Source organism: Dromiciops gliroides, chromosome 6, assembly GCF_019393635.1.
Source record: "Dromiciops gliroides isolate mDroGli1 chromosome 6, mDroGli1.pri, whole genome shotgun sequence".
NCBI classification, from domain to species: Eukaryota; Metazoa; Chordata; class Mammalia; order Microbiotheria; family Microbiotheriidae; genus Dromiciops; species Dromiciops gliroides.
This window is the reverse complement of record NC_057866.1, coordinates 181108965-181131048: the sequence shown is the minus strand read 5'-3', so window position 1 is coordinate 181131048 and position 22084 is coordinate 181108965. Positions and strand designations below refer to the sequence as shown.

Here is a 22084-nt window from a genome sequence, read left to right as displayed (position 1 = left end):
ACAAACACACATACACAAAACCTGCACATTTATAAATCATTTTGGGTCAGTCTTGGCTTCTCTAGTAAAGAGGAGTAGTGAGGTAGGCTGCTTGGAGAGAAACTGTACATCTGAAATTTTCAAACATTGTGATATTGAAAAGAGTAAGATTAGTATTGATCTAGTGAGATGAATGCTAGATTTGAAGTCAGGAAGAATTGTGAGCAAAACCTTACTCTGATATTTATGAGTTTTGTGAGCCTGTTAATGTCTTTTAACCTTTAGGAGATTCAATTTCATTATCTATAAAATGGGGATGATATTTGCAGCACCCAACTTATGGAGTTCTTCTGAGAAAAGTCCTTTGTAAACCTGAAAAATCCATATAAATGTGAATTCTTATCAATGTAGACAATCTACTATTAGCTGCATTTAGAAGAATTAGAGTTTAAAATCTTTAATAACTAACATTTATATCGAAAGTGGCAATTTCAAGTAACTTCTAAAGAGGTGACCTCTGGGCTCAAATTCTGTCTTTAACACATATTGACTGTATGACTATGGATACATAACTTACATTCTTTTTTTTTTTTAATATGGAACGCTTCATGAATTTGCGTGTCATCCTTGTGCAGGGGCCACGCTAATCTTCTCTGTATCGTTCCAATTTTAGTATATGTGCTGCTGAAGCGAGCACACATTCTTTTTTTATATTAAATTTTTTAAAAATTTTTTCCAATTACATATAAAAATGTTTTTGAGTTCCAAATTTTTCTCCCACTCTCCCTTCCCTCCTGACTCCCAAAGCTAGCAAGCAATAGGTTTTATGTGTTACAATAATGTTAAACATATTTCTATATTAGTCATGTTGTAAGGAAGAATCAGAACAAAATGGAAAAATGCAAGAAAGAATAAACAACAACAGCAACAAAAAGTGAAAATAGTATGTTTCAATCTTCATTCAGACTCCATAGTTCTTTTTCTGTGTGTGGAGAACATTTTCCACCATGAGTCTTTTTTTGGCATTTTCTTGGATCATTGTATTGCTGAGAAGAGTTAAGTTTATCACAGATGATCATCATACAATGTTGTATAATGTTCTCTTGGTTCTGCTCATTTCACTCAGCATCAATTCATGTAAGACTTTCCAGGTTTTTCTGAAATCCATCTGCTTATCATTTCTTACAACACAATAGTATTCCATTACATTCATATACCCCAAATTGTTTAGCCATTCCCCAATTGATGGGCATCCCCTCAATTTTCAAGTCTTTTCCTCCACAAAAAGAACAGCTAAAATATTTTGTACATATGGGTCTTTTTCCCTTTTTATGATCTCTTTGGGATATAGGCCTAGTAGTGGTATTGCTGGGTCAAAGGGCATGCACAGTTTTATAGCCTTTTGGGCATGGTTCCAAATTGCCCTCCAGAACAGTTGTATTAGTTCACAGCTCCATCAACAGTGCATTAATGTTTCAATATTCCCACAACTTCTCCAACACTTATCATTTTGATTTTTTTGTTATATTAGCCACTTGGATAGGTGTGAGGTGGTACCTCAGAGTAGTTTTAACTGAGAACATTTTTTCATATGATTGTAGATAGCTTTAATTTCTTCATCTGGAAACTGCCTGTTCATATCATTTTACCATTTCTCAATTGGAGAATGACTTGTATTCTTATATATTTGATTCAGTTCCCTATATATCTTAGATATGAGGCTTTATCAGAAACACTGACTGTAAAAAGTGTTTGCCAGCTTTCTGCTTTACTTCTAATCTTATTTGCATTGGTTTTGTTTGTGCAAAAACTTTTTAAATTTAATGTAGTCAAAATGCCCCCCTCTTCACATTATAATGTTCTGTATCTCATCCTCGGTCATAAATTCTTCCCCTCTCCATAGATTGGACAAATAAACTATTCCTTCCTTTTCTAATTTGCCTATGGTATCACACTTTATATCTAGATCTTGTACCCATTTTGACTTTGCTTTGGTGTATGGTATAAGATGTTGGTCTATGCCTATTTTCTGCATTACTATTTTCCAGTTTTCCCAGCAGTTTTTGTCAAATAGTGAGTTCTTATTATGGAAGCTAGAATCTTTGAGTTTATCAAACAGGAGATGACTACATTCATTTCCTGCAGTGTTTTGTGTGACTTACCTATTCTACTCATCCACCTCTATTTCTTAGCCAGTATAAAAAAAATTTTATGATTGCTACTTTATAATATAGTTTTAGATCTGGTAAAGTTAGGTCACCTTCCTTTGCATTTTTTAAAATTAATTCCCTTGATATTCATGACCTTTTGTTCTTCCATAAGAGTTTTGTTATTATTTTTTCTAGCTCTATGAAATAATTTTTTCGTAGTTTGATTGGTATGGCACTGAATAAGTAAATTACTTTAGGTAGAATTGTCATTTTTATTGTATTAGCACAGCCTACCCATGAGCAATTTATATTTTCCCATTTGTTTAGATCTGATTTTATTTTTGTGAAAAGTGTTTTGTAATTGTGTTCATATAGTTCCTAGATTTGCCTTGGCAGATAGATTCCCAAATATTTGACATTATTTACAGTTATTTCAAATGGAATTTCTTATTCTATCTCTTGCTGCTGGACTTTGTCATCATATATATAAATGCTGATGGTTTATGTCAGTTTATTTTATATCCTGAAACTTTGCTAAAGTTATTTTTTCAAGTAGTTTTATAATTGATTCTTCAGGATTCTCTAAGTATACCATCATATTATCTGCAAAGAGTGATAGTTTTGTTTCTTCCTTGCCTATTCTAATTCCTTCAAATTCTTTTCCTTCTCTTATTGCTGACTAACATTTCTAGTACAATATTGACTAATAGTGATGATAATGGACATTCTTGTTTCACCCCTGATCTTATTGGGAATGCCTCTAACTTATCCCCATTACATATAATGCTTGCTGATACTTTAAGATAGATAATGTTTATCATCTTAAGGAGAGTTCCATTTATTCCTATGTTCTCTAGTGTTTTAATAGGAATGGGTGCTGTATTAGTCAAAAGTTTTCTCTGCATCTATTGAGATAATAATATGATTTGGGTTAGTTTTGTTATTGTTGTAGTCAATTCTGTTGATAGTTTTCCTAATATTGAACCAATCCTGCATTCCTGGTATAAATCCCACCTGGTCATAGTGTATTGTTCTGCTGAAAAATTGCTGCAATCTCTTTGCTAATGTTCTATTAAGAATTTTTGTATCAATATTCATTAGGGAGATTGGTCTATAATTTTCTTTCTCTGTTTTTGTTGTTCCTGATTTAGGTATCAATACCATATTTGTGTCATAAAAGGAATTTGGTAGGATTCCGTATTCACCTAATTTTCAAGATAGTTTGTTTAGTATTGGAATTAACTGTTTTTGTAATGTTTAGTAGAATTCACTTGTAAACCCATCTGGCCCTGGAGATTTTTTCTTATAGAGTTCATTGATGGCTTGTTCAAATTCTTTGTCTAAAATGGACTCATTGAAGGATTTTATTTCTTCTTCTGTTAATCTGGGCAATTTATATTTTTGTGGATATCACCCATTTCATTTAGAGTGTCAAATTTATTGGCATATAGTTAGACAAAATAGTTTCCAATTATTGCTTTGATTTTCTCTTCATTGGTGGTGAGTTCACCCTTTTCATTTTTGATGCTGGTAATTTGGTTTTCTTCTTTCTTTTTTTAAAATCAAATTAACCAAATGTTTATATCTTTTATTGATTTTTTTCATAGAACCAGTTCTTAGTTTTATTTATCAATTTTGTAGTTTTCTTACTTTCAATTTTATTAATCTCTCTTTTAATTTTCAGAATTTCTAATTTGGTATTTAATTGGGGATATTTAATTTGTTCTTTTTCTAGAGTTTTTAGTTGCATGTCCAAGTCATTGCTCTCCTCTTTCTTTATTTTATTCACATAGGCATATAGAGATATAATATTTCCCCTAAGAACTGCTTTGGCTACATCCCATAAGTTTGTTTGTTTGTTTGTTTTTTTGCGGGGCAGTGGGGGTTAAGTGACTTGCCCAAGGTCACACAGCTAGTAAGTGTCAATTGTCTGAGGCCGGATTTGAACTCAGGAACTCCTGAATCCAGGGCCGGTGCTTTATCCACTGTGCCACCTAGCCACCCTCATCCCATAAGTTTTTGTATGTTGTCTCATTATTGTCATTGTCTTGGGTGAAGTTATTCATTGTTTCTATGAATTATTATTTGACCTGCTTATTATTTAAGATGATATTGTTTAATTACTAACTAATATTTGGCCTACCTTTCCATGGTCCTTTATTACACATAATTTTTATTGTATCATGACCTGAAAAGGATGCATTTACTATTTTTGTCTTTTTGCATGTGACTGTAAGGTTTTTAATGGCCTAATACATGGCCAATTTTTGTATAAGTGCCATGTAGCACTGCGAGAAAAGTATATTCTCTTCCATCCCCATTCAGTTTTCTCCAGAGGTCTATCATATTTAATTTTTCTAAAATTCTATTCACCTCCTTAACTTATTTCTTATTAATTTTGTGGTTAGAGTTATCTAGTTCTGGGGCAGCTAGGTGGTGCAGTGGATAAAACACCAGTCCTGGATTCAGGAGGACCGGAGTTCAAATCTGGTTTCAGACACTTGATACTTACTAGCTGTGTGACCTTGGGCAAGTCACTTAACCCTCATTGCCAAGCAAAACCCAACAATAACAAAAAAACAAAAACAACAAAAAAAGATTTATCTAGCTCTGAGAGGGGGACATTGAAATCCTCCAGTAATATAATTTTGCTATCTATTTCTTCCTGTAACTAACTTAAGTTCTTCTCTAAGAATCTGGATGTTGTACCACTTGGTGTATATATGTTTAGTATTGATATTACTTCAATTTGTCTACCTCTCTGGAGGTGGACAGAAGTTTTTATTATGAGACCTTCAAAGCTGTCTTGCATTATTGTATTGATCAGAGTACCTAAGTCTTCCACAGTTGATCATTACAATATTGCTCTTACTGTATAGAATGATCTCCTGATTCTGCTCACTTCATTTTACATTAGTTCATGCAGGTCTACCTGAGTTTTTTGGAACCATAATCCTTTTCATTTCTTATGGCACAACAGTATTTCACCAAAATCATATGCCGCAATTTATTCAGCCATTCCCCAGTTGATAGACATCCTCTTAACTTCAAATTTTTTGCCAACACAGAAAAACTTCTATATATATTTTTGTGAATTTAGGTCCTTTTCCTTTTCCTTTCATCTCTTTTTGATACAGACTTAGTAGTAAGTAGTCTTGCTGCATCAAAGGATCTACACAGTTTTATAGCCCTTTGTATATAGTTGCAAATTATTCTCCAGAATGCTTGCACAAGTTCACAACTCCACCAACAGTTTTTTAGTGTTTCTGTTTTCTCATATCCCCTTTGTCATTTCTGTTAGAGGTGTGAGGTGGTACCTCAGAGTTATTTTAATGTGCATTTCTCTAATCAATAGGCTTTAGAGCATTTTTTCATATGACGATAGATACCTTTAGTTTCTTCTGAAAACTGTCTGGTCATGTCACTTGATCAATTATAAATTGGGGAATAGCTCTTATTTTTTACAATTTCAAGTCAGTCCCATACATATTTAAGCAATAAAGTCTTTATCAAGGAAAGCTGTTGTAAAGTGTTTTTTTTTTAATATTACTTCATTATTGCTAAATCTTGTGTGATCTTGACTGTGGCTTTATGATATCTGAATTATTTCTTTCTGGATGATTGCAGTATGTTTTTCCTTGATCTGGGAGGTCTGGAATTTAGCTATAATATTCTTGGGAGTTTTCATTTTGAGATCTCTTTCAGAAGGTGATAGGTGGTTTCTTTTAATTTCTATTGTACCCTCTGGAACTAAGATATGAGTAGTTTTCCTTTATAGTTTTTTGTCTTGGCTCTTTTTTTAAAATCACAGCCTTCTGATTGTCCACTGATTTTTAAATTATCTCTCCTCAATCTATTTTTCCAGGCCAATTGTTTTTCTGATAAGATATTTCACATTTTCTTCTGTTTTTTCATTCTTTTGACTTTTTTATTGCTTCTCATGAAGTCGTTAGCTTCCACTTGCCCAATTCTAATATTTAAGAAATTATTTTCTTCAGTGAATTTGTGTTCTTATTTTTCCATTGGTCAATTCTACTTTTTAAAAAGTTCTTTTCATCAATGAATTTTTGGGCCTCTTTTATCATTATACCAATTATGTTTTTAAGGTATTATTTCCTTCGGTGTTGTGTGTGTATGTGTGTGTGTGCTTCTCTTACCAAGTTGTAAATTCTTTTTTTTTTCATAATTTTCTTGCATCCCTCATAATTCTTTCCCCAATTTTTTTCTCTACTGCTCTTATCTATTAGTATTTTCCCCCTAAGACTTTGTTTATAGTTAGACTTCATTGTCTTCTTCTGAGTTTGTGCCATGATCTTTCCTGTTACCATAATTTTTTCTTTCATGATCAAGTTCTGTTGTTGTTGCTGTTTGCTCATTTTTCCAGTTTCTTTCTTGACTTTGAGCTTTATGTTACATCTCGGCTCTCTTCACCTGGGGTTGGGGAGGCATGGCCCCAACCTTCAGGCATTTTTGTGCGACAGTTTTCAGAGCTAGTCCTGAAAGTCTATAAGTTTTCAATGCTTCCAAGATGGTGTGATCTGGGGAGAGCGATGGTCACCATTCACCTGGTCTGGACTCCAGTCTTTACCCAGGAAAGGCCCCTACTCCCCTGCAGCCAACTATCACTCCTCTTATCCTTAGAATTCAGATCAATTGCCCTTCTATGTCACAACATTACAACAGTCACAACGTCTAACCTCTAGCACTCCTCTCCACTCTGTGACTGCAATCTAAAACTGTGTATGGGCAATTGAGTTGCTAAACACAGGCCCTGTATCCTATACCCAGTGTCAGCAAAAAGGTTTCCTGTAATCTCTTTAGTATGAGTGTTATTGTCTCTAGGATGAGGGCTTCCAATGTTGCTGCGATTGCTGCCACAATCACCTCCGAGCTCCACCACTGTTATTCTGCCATGGGTACTCCATGCCTACCCTGGTGTCACAGACCTTTCCTATTGCTCACCTAAGTCATCTGGGGCAGGAAAAAATGCCTCACCCTGACCTTTTGTTGACTCTGCAACTCCAGAATTTAATTTGGGATATCATTTTAAAGTTGTTTGGAAGTCAATATTGGTAGAATTAGGCTGAGTTGCTGCCTCTACTCCACCATATTGCTTCAGACTTAGATAATTTGCATTTCATAGAGGAACTTCCCTAGGATAATAAAATCATAGGTCCAGTTCAAAAACAAACTAAAAAAAAGGACAAAAAAAGTTAGTGAAACAAGTGGCACTTTAATAGTATGGTCAGTCTTGGAGTCAGACCTGAATTTAACGTGTACTAATTTCATGGTCCTAGACAAGATGTTCACTTTCTTCATGCCCTGGACAAATCTTACAAGTCACAGATGAAGATCTGATCTGCACCTCCTTAGTCTGTGAAGTGAGTTTCTGAACTAGTCACGATGTACACACATGAAGCCACTTATCCATCACTGTGACCACACCATAAAAAAAGTTTTTGTCTCACAAAATATTTTGTAATTTACAAAGACTTTTGTCCACAATAGCCCTTTGGTATTATCCCAATTTACAGATGACAAAACTAAGGCTGAAATCAGCAATGACATGTCCAAAAAGAAATAAGACTTGAAATAGTTTCTTCTTACACTGCATCATCTTCTTCTGTCTTTCCACATACTACTCTGCTTTTCAGTGGAGTATAGATCTCTGAGAGATAAGGGCCTTAGACCTGTTTGGGACATGAACTTGGACATGGTGGGGAATGAAAAGTTGGAAGTCCTTTCTAAAAGAAAAGGAGATTGAGGGAGGGCTCTCAAAAGACAAATAGCTGCTATGTGAGCCCCAGCTGGGACTAGGTGTTTTATTGAAAGGTACTACTGTTTTTATCAAGACTTTCTAATGAAAACAGGGTTATCATGTTCAACCAAGGGGCAAAGTGCTATCTTTTCATTATCATGTTCTTTTAGGAACCAGGGAAGTAAGTGCTCTCTGGTGAAAAGCTTACTATTCTTTAAGGAAAATCATCAAAATAAGGCCAGGGGGCAATCTGTCCAAGTTTCTAATCAAGATACAAAAAGAAAAAGAAAAGAAAGGATGCAGGAAAAGTACCAAAAGAAAACAAAGTCAGTGATGCAGTTTGACTCCCTAGTAAGAGGGAAGCTAACCTAGAATGAGATCAGAAAAACTCCAGGTCCCAGGGACTAAACAGAAGAGTGGAGTCAAAAGCCGTGTCCAAAAGTTCAAGTTTAAATAGAACTTTTTTGAACAGTCTCCCCTCCCCAATTCCCAAGTCATTTTTAAAATTTCTATCTCTTTATATCAGACATGATAATGATACAATTATTCAGAGAACCTGTCTAAGGAACTATTAACTATAGAGAGTTTGCTACTGGAGCAATCAATAGCTGCTCATGGTAACTTAATTAAATTCAATTGGACAGATGGTTATTAAGCTCCTACTATGTGCAAAGCACTAGGAGATAATATGATTAGTGGGTGGGCATAGAGGGAAGACTGAATTTAGAACCCAGATAAAATTTTAAGTCTAGGTTCTGATAGTAACTTTTGCTGTGAACAAGCCATAAAAAGTAAACCTTAGATACCTTAGAGATCCAACTGAATATCCTATAATTTTATAAGGGAAAAATGAAGTGCTAAAAAGCACCTTAGGATGGTGTAATCACAAGAGACCTCAAGTTGCAGTGAGAGGAGCCAGGTTTAAGGAGTCATGGAATTAAAGCTAGAAGGAAGGAAGAAAAGAAGTGAGAGAGGGATAAAAAAAGGAAGGAGGAAGGGAAGGAGGAAGGGAGGGAGGGAGGAAAGAGGAAAGGAGGGAAGAAGAAAGGAAGGAAGTATTTATTAAGACATTTATTATGTGACAAGCATTGTGCTAAGTGCTTTAACAAATATTATTTCATTTGATTCTTATAGCAACCCTGGGAAGTAGGTTCTATTATTATCCCAATTTTTCAGGTGAGGAAACTGTTGCAGACAAAGGCTAATTTAAATTACTTGCCCAGGGTCACACAGCTAGTCTATTTTTTGAACTTAGATCTTCCTGAATACAGGTCTGGAGCTCTATCCATTGTGCCTTCCTCCTCATAAACTACCATCCCTCAGATATGATTGAGTCTAATCTCATTATTTTAAGAATGAAGAAACACTGAAGTTCAGAAAGTTAAGTAATTTTCCTAAGGTTGCCCAGCTAATAAATAGCTGAGATAGGATTTGAACCCAACTCTTCAGCACTCTATTGGCTACCCCATATCTCTCCAGCCTTGGCTTACCTATTCACTCCTACTTTAGTAAGTAACTGAGGTCAGATAATTAACCTCTCTGGACCTAGCCACCTTTGCAAAATGAGGCTGTTGCCATGAGAAAATCTCTAAGTCTCTTCCAAACCTAAGCCCCAAGATTTCCTAAGATTATTTCATTACTAAGTGTCATTTAACTTTCTATTCCTCAGTTTGAATGAAAAGTGAGCACTTTGGAATCAGGTAGACCTGGGCTCAGGTTCACTTTTGACACATCCTGGCTCTATGTCTCTCAGCAAGAACTTAATCTCTCAATGACCCTGACACCTCTAAAACTACAAAAGTTATCTATGTAGAGGGTTTCCTCACCTGAGAGCTCCCTAAATGGATGAAATCATAGTTCTAGAAAAAAAACCCTCAGTCTATCTAAGTCTAAAATGAGAGTACTATACTAGCCCTATCTATCCCAAAGGTTTGGTTTTAAGAAAATAGTCTATAAGGGGCAGCTAGGTGGTGCAGTGGATAGAACACCAGCCCTGGAGTCAGGAGTACCTGAGTTCAAATTTGGCCTCAGTCACTTAACATTTACTAGCCGTGTATCCCTCGGCAAGTCACTTAACCCCAATTGCCTCACTAAAAAAAAAAAAAAAAGAAAGAAAGAAAGTAGTCTATAAATGTGAGGTGATACAATGATTGTTAGATAAATTGTGGCACAGGAATGTAATGGATCATTATTTTGCTGTGACCAGCGACAAATATGATAAACAGAGAAGTATGAGAAGATTTACATAAACTAATGTGGAATGAAGTAAGTAGAGTCAAGAAAATAATATGCACAATGAATATGGATACAATGTAAGCAGGAAGAACAATAACCAGGGAAATCATAAATGAATGTTGCAAAATTTTATAGAACAAGCATGGCTTGAAAGAAAAGAGATATGAGATGACACCCCACATCCCCTTTGCAGATTGCAATGAGCAGACCTAAGAAAGTGATATACACGATGACTATGTAAACCACAATGTAAACAAAGAATGATCACAAAAATATGTGAATGTTGCAAAACTATTTTTAAAGCATTATTCAAAGGAAGAGATAGGACAAGTCATCCCTTTGCAGAGGTGAGATGGCCATACATGTTGTGAAGTATTCACATTTTCATTTTTAATATATTTCATTATTTGGACTTATTTGATATATTTTAATGTTTGATGGATTTTGATAAATTCAATATATTTTTATATAATAATTTTGTTTTTGTCTTTTTGTGTGTTTAAAATACTATTTGTTATAAGACTCCTTGGGAAGGAAAAAGAGATACTAGGAGAAATTATGATTATTTGAAAAATATGACATTAATGAAAACTTATTCAAAATGTTAGGCAACATGATTACAAAGATTAATAAGACAGCCCATATTTCACAATGGATGAGTATTTTGTAGATTGGCATATCATTGAAAGTGGACAGGATCAGGGCAACTAGGTGGCACAGTGGATAAAGCACCAGCCCTGGAGTCAGGAGGACCTGAGTTCAAATCTGGTCTCAGACACTTGACACTTACTAGCTGTGTGACCCCGGGCAAGTCACTTAACCCCAATTGCCTCATTAAAAAAAAAAAACCCAAAAGTGGACAGGATGAATTGTAATCTGCTTTCTATAAAACAGAAAGCAATCAGAAGTGAAAGCTTAATTAAGAAAATGAATAGTTTAAAGCTCCTTACCTTAGGAGACTTTTATGGCAATCCTTATCCTAGCTGGCAGCTAAGACAAGGCCTGAAACTAAGGATAGGAGAAGCCAGATCAGTTCATCAGTAGATCAAAGTGCAGTGTGGCTCAATGGGTAGAGATTCTTGGACTGGAAGCCAGAAAGACTAGTAAACCATTTAACCTCTTTCCTTGTTAGTTTCTTGATTGTTGTCAACATCAAATGAGGTAAAGTGCTTTGAAAACACTTTTTTGGGGGAGAAGGGGCAGAATACAAGACCTGTAATTTCATTAGCTTAAGGAAGCCTCAGAGGAAATCTTCTCTACCAATATAGATGGACTGGCATTTTCTATGCAACTCATACCTGGGGCATTGAGAGATTCAAGTGACTTACTCAGAGTCTCAGAGTCTCAGAGTCAATATGTACAGGAAGCAGATCTTAAAGTCAGGTCTTATTCTGAGGCCATCTCGCTATCCAGTACATCAGTTGACTTTATGCAGGACCTTAAAACACTATATAAATGTCAGTTATCATTATGTAACCAGACTCCTGACAGGAGATGAGAATTCAGCTGGGGAGAATCCCTTTGGAAGCGATAAACTTTTTTCCTGTCCAGGCAGCTCAACTTGTCCTGTGTGTGTCAATGAAATGATGGCACAGGGGATGTAACTATGAATGAGGAATGTTTTTTTATCTACTAGAAGTATTGCAATTGCCTGATACAAGTATGGTGTGGAGGTAAAGGCAAGGAGTAGGGACACAAGCTTGTGGAAAAGCATACAGATGTTGGGACACTAGCACAAGACTATATCTGAGGAAGCCCTTGTATCAGAATGAGCAGGGCTAGGCAGGAAATGAGTTCACTCCAATCCACCATCTGGTAGCTTCCTATTGTCACTGTTTTAATTGCTAAGTATTAAGCTCTGTTGGTTCTAAATGTTAAAGGACTGAAAGTGGTATCAGTACCCTCTTAATTCAGCACACTAGGGCAAAGCTCCTCTGTTGATACTTCCACTAGCTATTGACATTAGCTCCCACTATTACCTATCAACATTTCCTAGAAATATTGACTATTTCTTTGGTGAGTAACTGAATCATCTCATGAATCCTTTACCAGTTGGGGTGTGAGATGTTAATTTTACTTAATTCTCCCTAAAATTATTATCACTAAATTGAGTGTTTATTTAGTGCCTTCTCTGAGTCTACCTCTCTCCTGTCCTATTGTCTCTGATAATGACACTATGTACAGGGTGAGACAGAGTCCTAGATGTACAATAAATATTGCTTCCACGCTTCATCCACAGAGACACTACCAAGGAATTCATAGCCCTGATATAGGTTATAGCCTTTGCCTTTAAGAGTCATGGTCTACCTTAAAGTTTCTGCTATCCCATTACAGATTACTGACTTCCACTTTAGTCTATTAACTCCTGCTGATTTTTTTAGCTTCCTGTGTAGTGCCACATTAGTATCTGTTATATTTCTCTTTACCTTTAGAGAGTTCCTTCTGCCTGCCCTACATGAAGTCCTGAGATTTCAATTTGCCAACTGGTAGGTGTTGGATCTATCCCAGCATCATTCATTGTCTATGCCTCCTGCCCAGAGAAGCCATATAAGATTATGAGCTCCCGAAGGGCAGGGACTTCTCAGTTTTGATAATTGTATCCACACAGTACTTGGCACATAGTGAGTACTTTAATAATGTTTGTTAAGGTCAGACTTCTGGGGCGGAACCAAGATGGTGGAGGAAAGGCATTGAGCTCTCAAACTCATGACACAATCACTCCAAAAACCATCCAAATAATGCCTGGAGCAGTAAAATCCACAGAAGAATGTGCTGAAATCATCTTCTAACCGAGAACTGCTTGGAAGGTCAGAAGGAGGGAGCTGCTGTGCTGATACAGGAGTTGAGCCCAACCCCACAGTCACCCTGACACAGATCCAGTCCCCGGAAGGCCTCACCAGAGGAGACCCCCAGAGCCTCTGAATCAGCTGAAGCGCCAGTGTCATCTGGAACTAAGCTCACAGTCTGGTGAGAGGGCTGAGCCCTTGGCAGGGGGGGAGACTATAGGGGTCTATGCTGGTGCTAAGGCAGAACTTGGGTTTTTCACCCCTATGGGGAACAAGGAGGTAGGCTTGAGTAGCAGTGGCCCAGGTTGGGGAGGGGCACAGGCTCATCAGAGCTGACAACCACAACACACAAAGCTGGTTGATTAGCAAGTTGGTCTGGGGTCATCTACAGACCAAGGAACAGGCCAGGTGAGTGAAGAACCTAATCTTCCTTAAATCATACCACCTGGGACTTCTGAAGTTTGGGATACTGCAGCCTGGAAACAGTGCCCCACTTTAAGGAGCTAAAAGTCAAGGAAAAGAAAGGCAAGATGAGCAGACAGAGAAAGGTGAGGACCATAAAAAGTTTCTTCAGTGACAAGGAAGATCGAGGTGCACCCTCAGAGGAGGATGTCAATATCAGGGCCCCTGTATCTAAAGCTTCCAAGAAAAATATTAATTGGTCTCAGGCCATAGAGGCCCTCAAAAAGGACTTTGAAGATAAAGTTAGAGAGGTAGAGGAAAAAATGGAAAGAGAAATGAGGGTGATGCAGGAAAGACATGAGAAAAAAGTCAACAACTTGAAAAGCCAAATGGAAAAGCTCTCTGATGAAAATAATTGCCTAAGAATTAGGATTGAACAAATGGAAGCTAGTGACTTTATGAGAAACTAAGACACAATGAAGAAAATCCAAATGAATAAAAAATAGAGGACAATGTGAAATATCTTCTGGGAAAAACTGCTGACCTGGAAAATAGGTCCAGGAGAGATAATTTGAAAATTATTCGACTACCTGAAAACCATGATCAGAATAAGAGCTTAGACATCATCTTCCAAGATATTCTCAAGGAAAATTGCCCTGAAATTCTAGAAACAGAAGCTAAAATAGAAATTGAAATAATCCACTGATCACCTCCAGAAAGAGATCCCCAAAGGAAAACTCCTTTCTAATATTATAGCCAAATTCCAGAGCTCTCAGGTCAAGGAGAAAATATTGTAGCTGCCAAAAAGAAAGAAGTCAAATATTGTGGAGCTCAAGTCAGGATAGCACAGGATCTAGCAGCTTCTACATTAAAGGACCAAAGGGCATGGAATATGATATTCCAGAGGGCAAAGGAATTGGGATTACAACCAAGAATCACCTACCCAGCAAAACTCAGCATAATCTTTCAGAGGAAAAATGGGATTTTAATGAAAAGGGGACTTTCAGGTATTTGTGATGAAAAGACCTGAACTGAATGGCAAATTTGACTTTCAAATACAAGACCCTATAAGAGTTCTAGAATTCCTCTGGTATGTTATATGCCCAATTGCCTCAGTCTGTACCAGATGGGAATAGAGAAGGGGGAAGGAATGGCTGGTAGAATATACTCACTAAGAAGGATGTCTGGGAAGGGGGCATTGCTTAGGAAGTAATATGTCTTGAATGACCTCCACCATTATCCCTCCCCCACCCCAAAAGAAGCAGTCATAGGTCAAGGGGAAAAATATACCACATCACATGGGACAGGAAGAGCAATCCCCTTTCCTGTTGCCTTTCTCCTCTACACCCATAGGCCAAAGGAGAGGGGGCAGAGAAGGGCCTTGCAATTTGCCCCTTTGCCACCCCCAAGCAGCCCTTAATGGAATGGCCAGAGTTACTACATCAAAGACAGCAATGGTAGCTTCATTTCTGAAAATTTTCATATTTAAAAGCTTTTAAAATTTGAAAATATGATGGCAGCTAGGTGGCACATTGGATAGAGCACCAGCCTTGGATTCAGGAGGACCTGAGTTCAAATCTGGCGTCAGACACTTAACACTTACTAGCTATGTGACCCTGGGCAAGTCACTTAACCCTCATTGCCCTGCCCCCCCCCAAATAACTTGAAAATGTAATTGTCTATAACTTGTTTAAAAATCTTCCAAATGAAGAGATTCAGTGAGTTTTGAGACCACTTGTTAAAAGTATAAAAAATACATCTTCTGAATGGTTTGTAACCTTGATTGACTTCACAGAAGATGGAAATTTACTCATCAAATATATTTTTAAAATTCCATATTTGACATATGGAATTGAAAAGTAGGTGCCATGATTCAGTAAGGCACGTATTCCATTTGAATATATGGATCTTCATGAGATCCATAGGGCAGGCATTAAAATTTGGCATAAACTGAATTTAGAACAGATCTTTAAGAGGATGTATCACAAACTGTGAAACTAAGATTATATAAAAATAACAGCATGTTTAATCAAAATGTTTTTCAGAAAATATAATTAATTATCTTTCATCTTTGAGGTATCTCCTCACACCTGTTAGAATGGCTAATATGACAAAAAATGGAAAATGTTGGCTATTGGAGGGGATATGGGAAAACTGGGATACTAATGCACTGTTGGTAGAGTTATAAACTGATCCAACTATTCTGGAGAGCAATTTGGAATCATGCCCAAAGGGCTATATAACTGTGCATACCCTTTGATCCAGCAATAGCACTGCTAGGTCTATATCCCAAAGATATCCAAAAAAGAGGAAAGGTCTTTGAGAAAATAATGGGTTTTGGGACTCCCAGAGGCCCTGCTTGAGAGGATAATATTGGGATTGATTGGATTGACTTTGCAGATTTACTCACTTAAAGTTGACTTGATTGAAATCACACCTACCTGAGAGCCTGGCCCTCAGGTGTGTTTTCTGAACTCTGACCTCGGGCATCTTCTGCTCATGGATCACCCTCAAGTCCAGTGAACCAATGGATTTGGGTGATGCTAGCCAGTTAGCTTGAAGCAGTGTGTAAGGACTGCCTCTTGTTGGGACCTGCAGGAAGTTTCTGGTCACACAGAGAGAGAGACTTTCTTTTTTTGGCCTAAGACTAGTAGGTAAAGGTACCTTTTTCTCTCTTCCCCAGATCCTAGCTAGGCTTTCCTAACTTTTAGGGCAATGTGCTCTATCTTTCCTAATTCCTAATATGCTTTAATAAATGCTTAATGCCCCCAAACTGGTGCTAAAGCTTCTAATTTATAAGTAGCAATATATTAGAAACCCCAGCAAATTTTCCCCACACTTGGGACAGAAATAAGGTGGCTGAAAATAGTTTTACTCACCACAGGTCCTATTTATACGAACATATTTATAATAATTCTTTTTGTGGTGGCTAAGAATTAGAAATTAAAGGAATTCTCATCAATTGGGGAATTGTTAAACAAGTTGTAGCATATGATTGTAATGGAATATTATTGTGCTATAAGAAATGACAAGCAGGATGATTTCAGAAAAAGCTGGAAAGACTTATATGAACTGATGCATAGTGAAGTGAACTGAACCAGGAGAGCATTGTACACAGTAACAGCAATACTGTTTGATGAAGAACTATGAATGACAACTATTCTTTGCAATACAATGATCCAAGACAATCCCAAAGGACTAATGATGAAGCATACTATTTGCCTCCAGAGAAAGAACAGGTATTGATTCCATATAGACTGAAGCATGCTATTTTGAACTTTCTTTCATTTTTCTGTCTTCTTGTACAAAATGACTAATATGGAAATGTTTTACATAATAGAAAATATATAACTTATATCTGATTGCTTACCATCTCAGAGAGGGGGGAAGAAAGGGACAGAAGGAAGGATAGAATTCAGAACTCAAAACTTTAAATAAAAAGGTTAAAAATCATAATAATTGTTAGTAAGTATCATTTATTGATCATTATAACAAACAAAATTTTAGCAAGAGCAAAAGTTTTATACTATTTTATACTCTAATAGATTAGATAAATATTTCATCTTTATCTTATCCTTAGTTAATTTTGATTTTTTGTTACTTTTTTAATGTATCAAAGACAGTGTGAAGTAGTGGAAAATGAATTGACCTCAGGGCCAGGAAGATGTGGGTTCAGGTCTGTTAAGGGCTAAAATTCTAGCTAGTCTGTCTAAAATATTTAATGAGTGGTCGCCAATAAATTATAAGCTTTAGCAAGAGTTAGACTTTTAAGCATTTATTAAGGAGAATAAGAATTTGGTAAAGAGAGAGAGAAAGGTCTAGATTCCTATCTATTAAAGGGAGAGCGCATTTCTAGCTCCCTTCTCCGCCAGAGTCCAGAGGAAAGAGAGCGAGACTGAGCGCCCGTCTCTTCCTTCCTCCTCCCACTAGTCCGCGTCACTTCCTGACTCCTGGTCTTGCCCTCAAAGACCTTCCCTTCATGGGCAGAACTCTTCTACAGTAAGTATCCAGCAGGTGGCGTCATTCCAATCGTTACAGTCCCCCCTGTTGTTCCTCAAGAAACAAAATGTTTCCTTGACGGAACAGTAAAAAGAATATAATAACTATTGATAACTAATAATATGTGAACAACAATATAGAAAAGGAAGAGAGGAAAGTTTTGTCCAGAGGGGCGATTTTTTTTTGTCCTCATGAACCGACGCTTTGACATTAGTCTTGCAAAGGGAGGGCCTCTGCAGAGAATACATGTTACAGATGGTGTATATTATAACAGAAAGAGAAAAAAAACAACAAAAACAACAAATCAAAACTGTTCATTTAAAGTCTCTGAAAGTCTTTTCTCAGATGTCCTCTAGGTGTAGTCGTGGAATGGAAGTCTTTTCAGGGGTTGATGTGTAGATGCTGGTAATCAGCCAGGAAAATTTCCTACAAAATTGAGCTTAACACAACTTTAAAATAGCTTTGTCAATAATCAAATCCAACAATGAAAGTTCTCAAAAACATGTCTAAGGGAATTCAGAATCTCAGTTGTTACACATGAAACATATAATAAAACAAAAATTGAACCATTCTTTAAAATTATAATATTACTATAGTCCCCCCCTTATGGAGGGTAATTGAGAAGACAATTGCTGCGATATTAATTATTAAAAATAATTTTTATCTTTGTTTCATCACTTTTTGCATCATCTGCCTAATTATCCTCATGCCATTATGAGAAATTAAAAAATCTAATATAATTGGTAACAGGTGTCAAGGCCAAATTCAACACTGTATTTATCATGACACCTGAGATAATTATGGGGGTTACCATAAAAGAACAGAGAAATGATGGGATATGAGCATTCCCACACTTGAGCAATATGTACTGCCCATACAGTATGCCAGGTTTAAAATAGGTGGATGGAATATATGTCCATGCCACCAAACATATTGGAGGAAACTGAGTCAGACTTAATCAGATGCATGGGATTGAGATGTCCATGGCATCAGGCATATAGGAGGGAGCATAGAAGCCAGGTGTAGAAGTGAGATGGGTGGGATGAATACTTCCAGCCATCTGTACAATATTGTGGGGAAAAATAAAATAAAATATTAAACCAAGAGAATCCAACCTCAACATTAGTCAAAAGCTGTTCCCTCGGCCATACCTTGACTTCATGCATGTCTCCCCTCATGTGACAGTTCAGTGTCTGCTCTTGCATGTATTCCTCTTGTGATTGGATGGCATCTTGGCCAACTGGCATCTGATAACTCAGAATAAAGGCAATTAATGTCTTAAATGATAAGTTCCCATAATCCAAGTCTCATATGGATTTAAAAATTGAGGATAATAAATGATTGCAAAAAATGTGAATACATCTTGACTCAGAACACAATATATAATTATGCAACAATTTCAAATAATACCCCTTTTTTTAACTTAGTATACAATTATTTTTTTGAAAAATCTGAACATATTTAAATAGAAGTTAAAGCACAACACAATCTCAATGAAAACTTTTTTTTTTTGAAAAAAGAACTTTTACAAATGTTCCCCTCTCTCTTTTTTTTTTTTTGGGAATATGCTTATCAAAAATAATACTTCTAGAATCAATTTACACTTGCCATGGCAAACAATTTGCCAGGGAAATGCTTTAAAGAGTTTGATCAAATAATCAGTTGAGAAAAAATAGCAAAAACAAATAACTCAGAATATGGGAGCACAATACTCCTAGAATTAACATTGTATTATGAAATCAAAACCATCTTGCAATTTTTCAAAATCAGATAGATAAACGAATAGAAGAAAATACACATGGAACAATAAAAGACAATGAAATTCAAACTAAGGAAATCTAAATGAATATGAACTTAATATTAATAAGAGTATTATAAAATATAAACTTGATCATATGACTATAAAAAGCTTTTACAAATATTCTCCTTGTTTTAAAAACTAAGTATAAGACACAATCTCAAAAGCATGAAAATCTCTATGAAAATAAACCCATACCATTAATTTCAAAATGTATATGTAATAGCATAGAAATCCTATGTAACCTCTGAACTGACATTAATACTCTGAGTGAATTCAGAACACTTTTGATTCCGATATCTAAAATCCCCAATACTCATATCAATACCTTGCTGCTGACTTCTACATTTCTGTAAAATATATACGCTTCCATGGCAAAAGAAGCAGAGTCTTGAACTATGTTGATGATTGTCATTCTTATTCAGCTTAAGTTTTTCTTCTTTAACCCCTCTATATTGTCTGTCAGTCTTTTCACCATACAAATGCTTTATAAGATTACTAATTAAAGACAAAAGCAGGTTAGCAAAATTATGAACAAAACGAGTATATCTGGAATTTAAAGGGTTTTCTAAGGTTGTCTCAGAAGCACAGCCAGCCTGGGGAAGGGCTGAGCCTGAAGCTGCAAATGTAGTTAGAGAAAGTTGCGCATGAGCATTAGATCTCTGGACTTCCCAGGCAGGGGAAGCTATGGGCTTAGCCATGGGAGGAGTAGAGGGTGGGGTCTGGAGAGGAGGGGAGGGACCAGAGCAATTTGAATCAGACTGGATTTTGAACTCAGGCCTGGATTCCTCTTCCCCCACTTTGCCTCCAGGTGCTAGGGGATTAAAAGCTTCTAGAGGGTGGGTCATTGCCTCCAGGCATGCAAAATTAGAGCAACAATTAGTGTTAGAACTGGGAAAAGCTGCAGGAATCTCTTCAGGTTTCTCTGAAAAAGCATGGTTGGGAGAGGGAGAGATATTTCCTTGTGTGAGTAAGTTGCTGGCTCTTTTAACAAAAATAAAAAGAAAAATAGAAAATCCACAAAAACAAAGCATTAACATGATCTTATCTCCCATTTGTCTGGTTAAACAGACCAAAATCAAAAATAGGATAATTAGGGAGTTTAAAAGGTCCATTCGAAAAAATTCAAAGGAAAAACACAGCCAGTACACCAGTACTTAGCAGTTAAAGGGAGAGGGAGGGGAAATTTCTTACCCAACCAGCAGATCAGAAGAAGACTGAGGGTTAGCTTTCCTCTTCGTGGTCAGCCATCTGTTAAGGGCTAAAATTCTAGCTAGTCTGTCTAAAATATTTAATGAGTGGTCGCCAATAAATTATAAGCTTTAGCAAGAGTTAGACTTTTAAGCATTTATTAAGGAGAATAAGAATTTGGTAAAGAGAGAGAGAAAGGTCTAGATTCCTATCTATTAAAGGGAGAGCGCATTTCTAGCTCCCTTCTCCGCCAGAGTCCAGAGGAAAGAGAGCGAGACTGAGCGCCCGTCTCTTCCTTCCTCCTCCCACTAGTCCGCGTCACTTCCTGACTCCTGGTCTTGCCCTCAAAGACCTTCCCTTCATGGGCAGAACTCTTCTACAGTAAGTATCCAGCAGGTGGCGTCATTCCAATCGTTACAGGTCCTTACTTTTAAACCACAGCTTCCAATCTCTCAACCTATTTCTCAACCAGGCATTAGCCACACTCTCTTTCTTTCCCCATCTTGACCTTTTGGTGCACCAGTTCAGCACTCTACAATCTCCTCTTCTCTTGAATCCCTTCATCCACTTATTTACCCTCACCCCTCTTCAATCCTACACATATGCTACTAAAAAAGCTGAGAAAATCAGAAACCATGTTGACTGGGTCCACTACAAATTTATACTAAATAACTTCAGCTGGGCTCTCCCTGTTATAAGGCAACCCTTTTATGCCTCCCTAATTAACTCACTATCCTACTTACCACAGCAGCTCTTCCAAACATGTCGATCCTTCCTCAAACCTCTGAAAGCTTCTCTTCCTTCATCTTCTCAGATGAAAGCCTCACCTCATTTTTTACAGAAAATTTGAGGCCATTCATGAAGGGCTTCCTCTTCTCTCTTTCTCATCTCACATCACCCAGATGCCTCCTGTCACTTTCTCCTCCTTCACCCCTATTTCACATGAAGAGGTGATCTTTCTCCTTGCCAAGGGTAATCCCTTTTTATCCATAAGTACTTCCATTCTATCTTTTCTACAATAGATTCTCCCCCCATCATCCCCACTTTCTCACTTATCTTCAGTCTCTCTCTGTCTACTGGCTGCATCCCTACTCCCAACAAGTTTGCCTACATCTCCTTCACCTTTAACACACACACACACACACACACACACACACACACACACACACTCACTATTTATCCATTCCCACTAGATATCATCCTGTGTCTTTCCTCCCCTTGGCTGCAAACTCCATGACAAAGCAGTCTGTAATAAGTGCTTCTATTTTCTTTTCTCTTCTCTTCTTAACTTTTGAACTACAATCCATCTTCTGACCTCATCATTCAATTGAGTTCTCTGTCTAAAGTTACTAACCACCTCTTAATTTCCAAATCTAATGGCTTTTTCTCAGTCTTCATCTGAACTCTCTGCAGCTTTTGACACTGTTGATTAGCCTCTTCACCTTTCCCCTTTCCTCCCCTCTCTTCCCCTCTCCTCCCTTCTCCTCCCCTCTCCTTTCCTTTCCTCTCCTCCCTTCGCTCTTCTCTTCCTACCTATCTGACCATTTATTTTCTGTCTCCATTTCTGGATCTTCATACTTGTCATACTCAGTAACTGATTGTATCCCTCTTGGCTCTGTCATGAATACTCTGAATTACCTGCTCTGCATTATACAAAGAAATAAATGGGAAATATGGGATTCTAATAAAACATAGCACTATTTCTTGGCGTACCATGTTTTGTAGTTAAGATTTCCTGACTATTTCCTTTACTCCACTGCATTGTCTCTCTAAAAACATAAAAAGT

At 36.9% G+C, this 22084-nt stretch overlaps 1 non-coding gene across 1 annotated transcript; it reads right to left on the bottom strand.

Annotated features, from left to right (window-relative positions):
- Window positions 1-569: 569 nt before the first annotated feature.
- On the bottom strand, window positions 570-676 carry LOC122733222. The gene has a single exon (XR_006353805.1). It is a non-coding gene; the product is annotated as a U6 spliceosomal RNA (small nuclear RNA).
- Window positions 677-22084: the final 21408 nt, after the last annotated feature.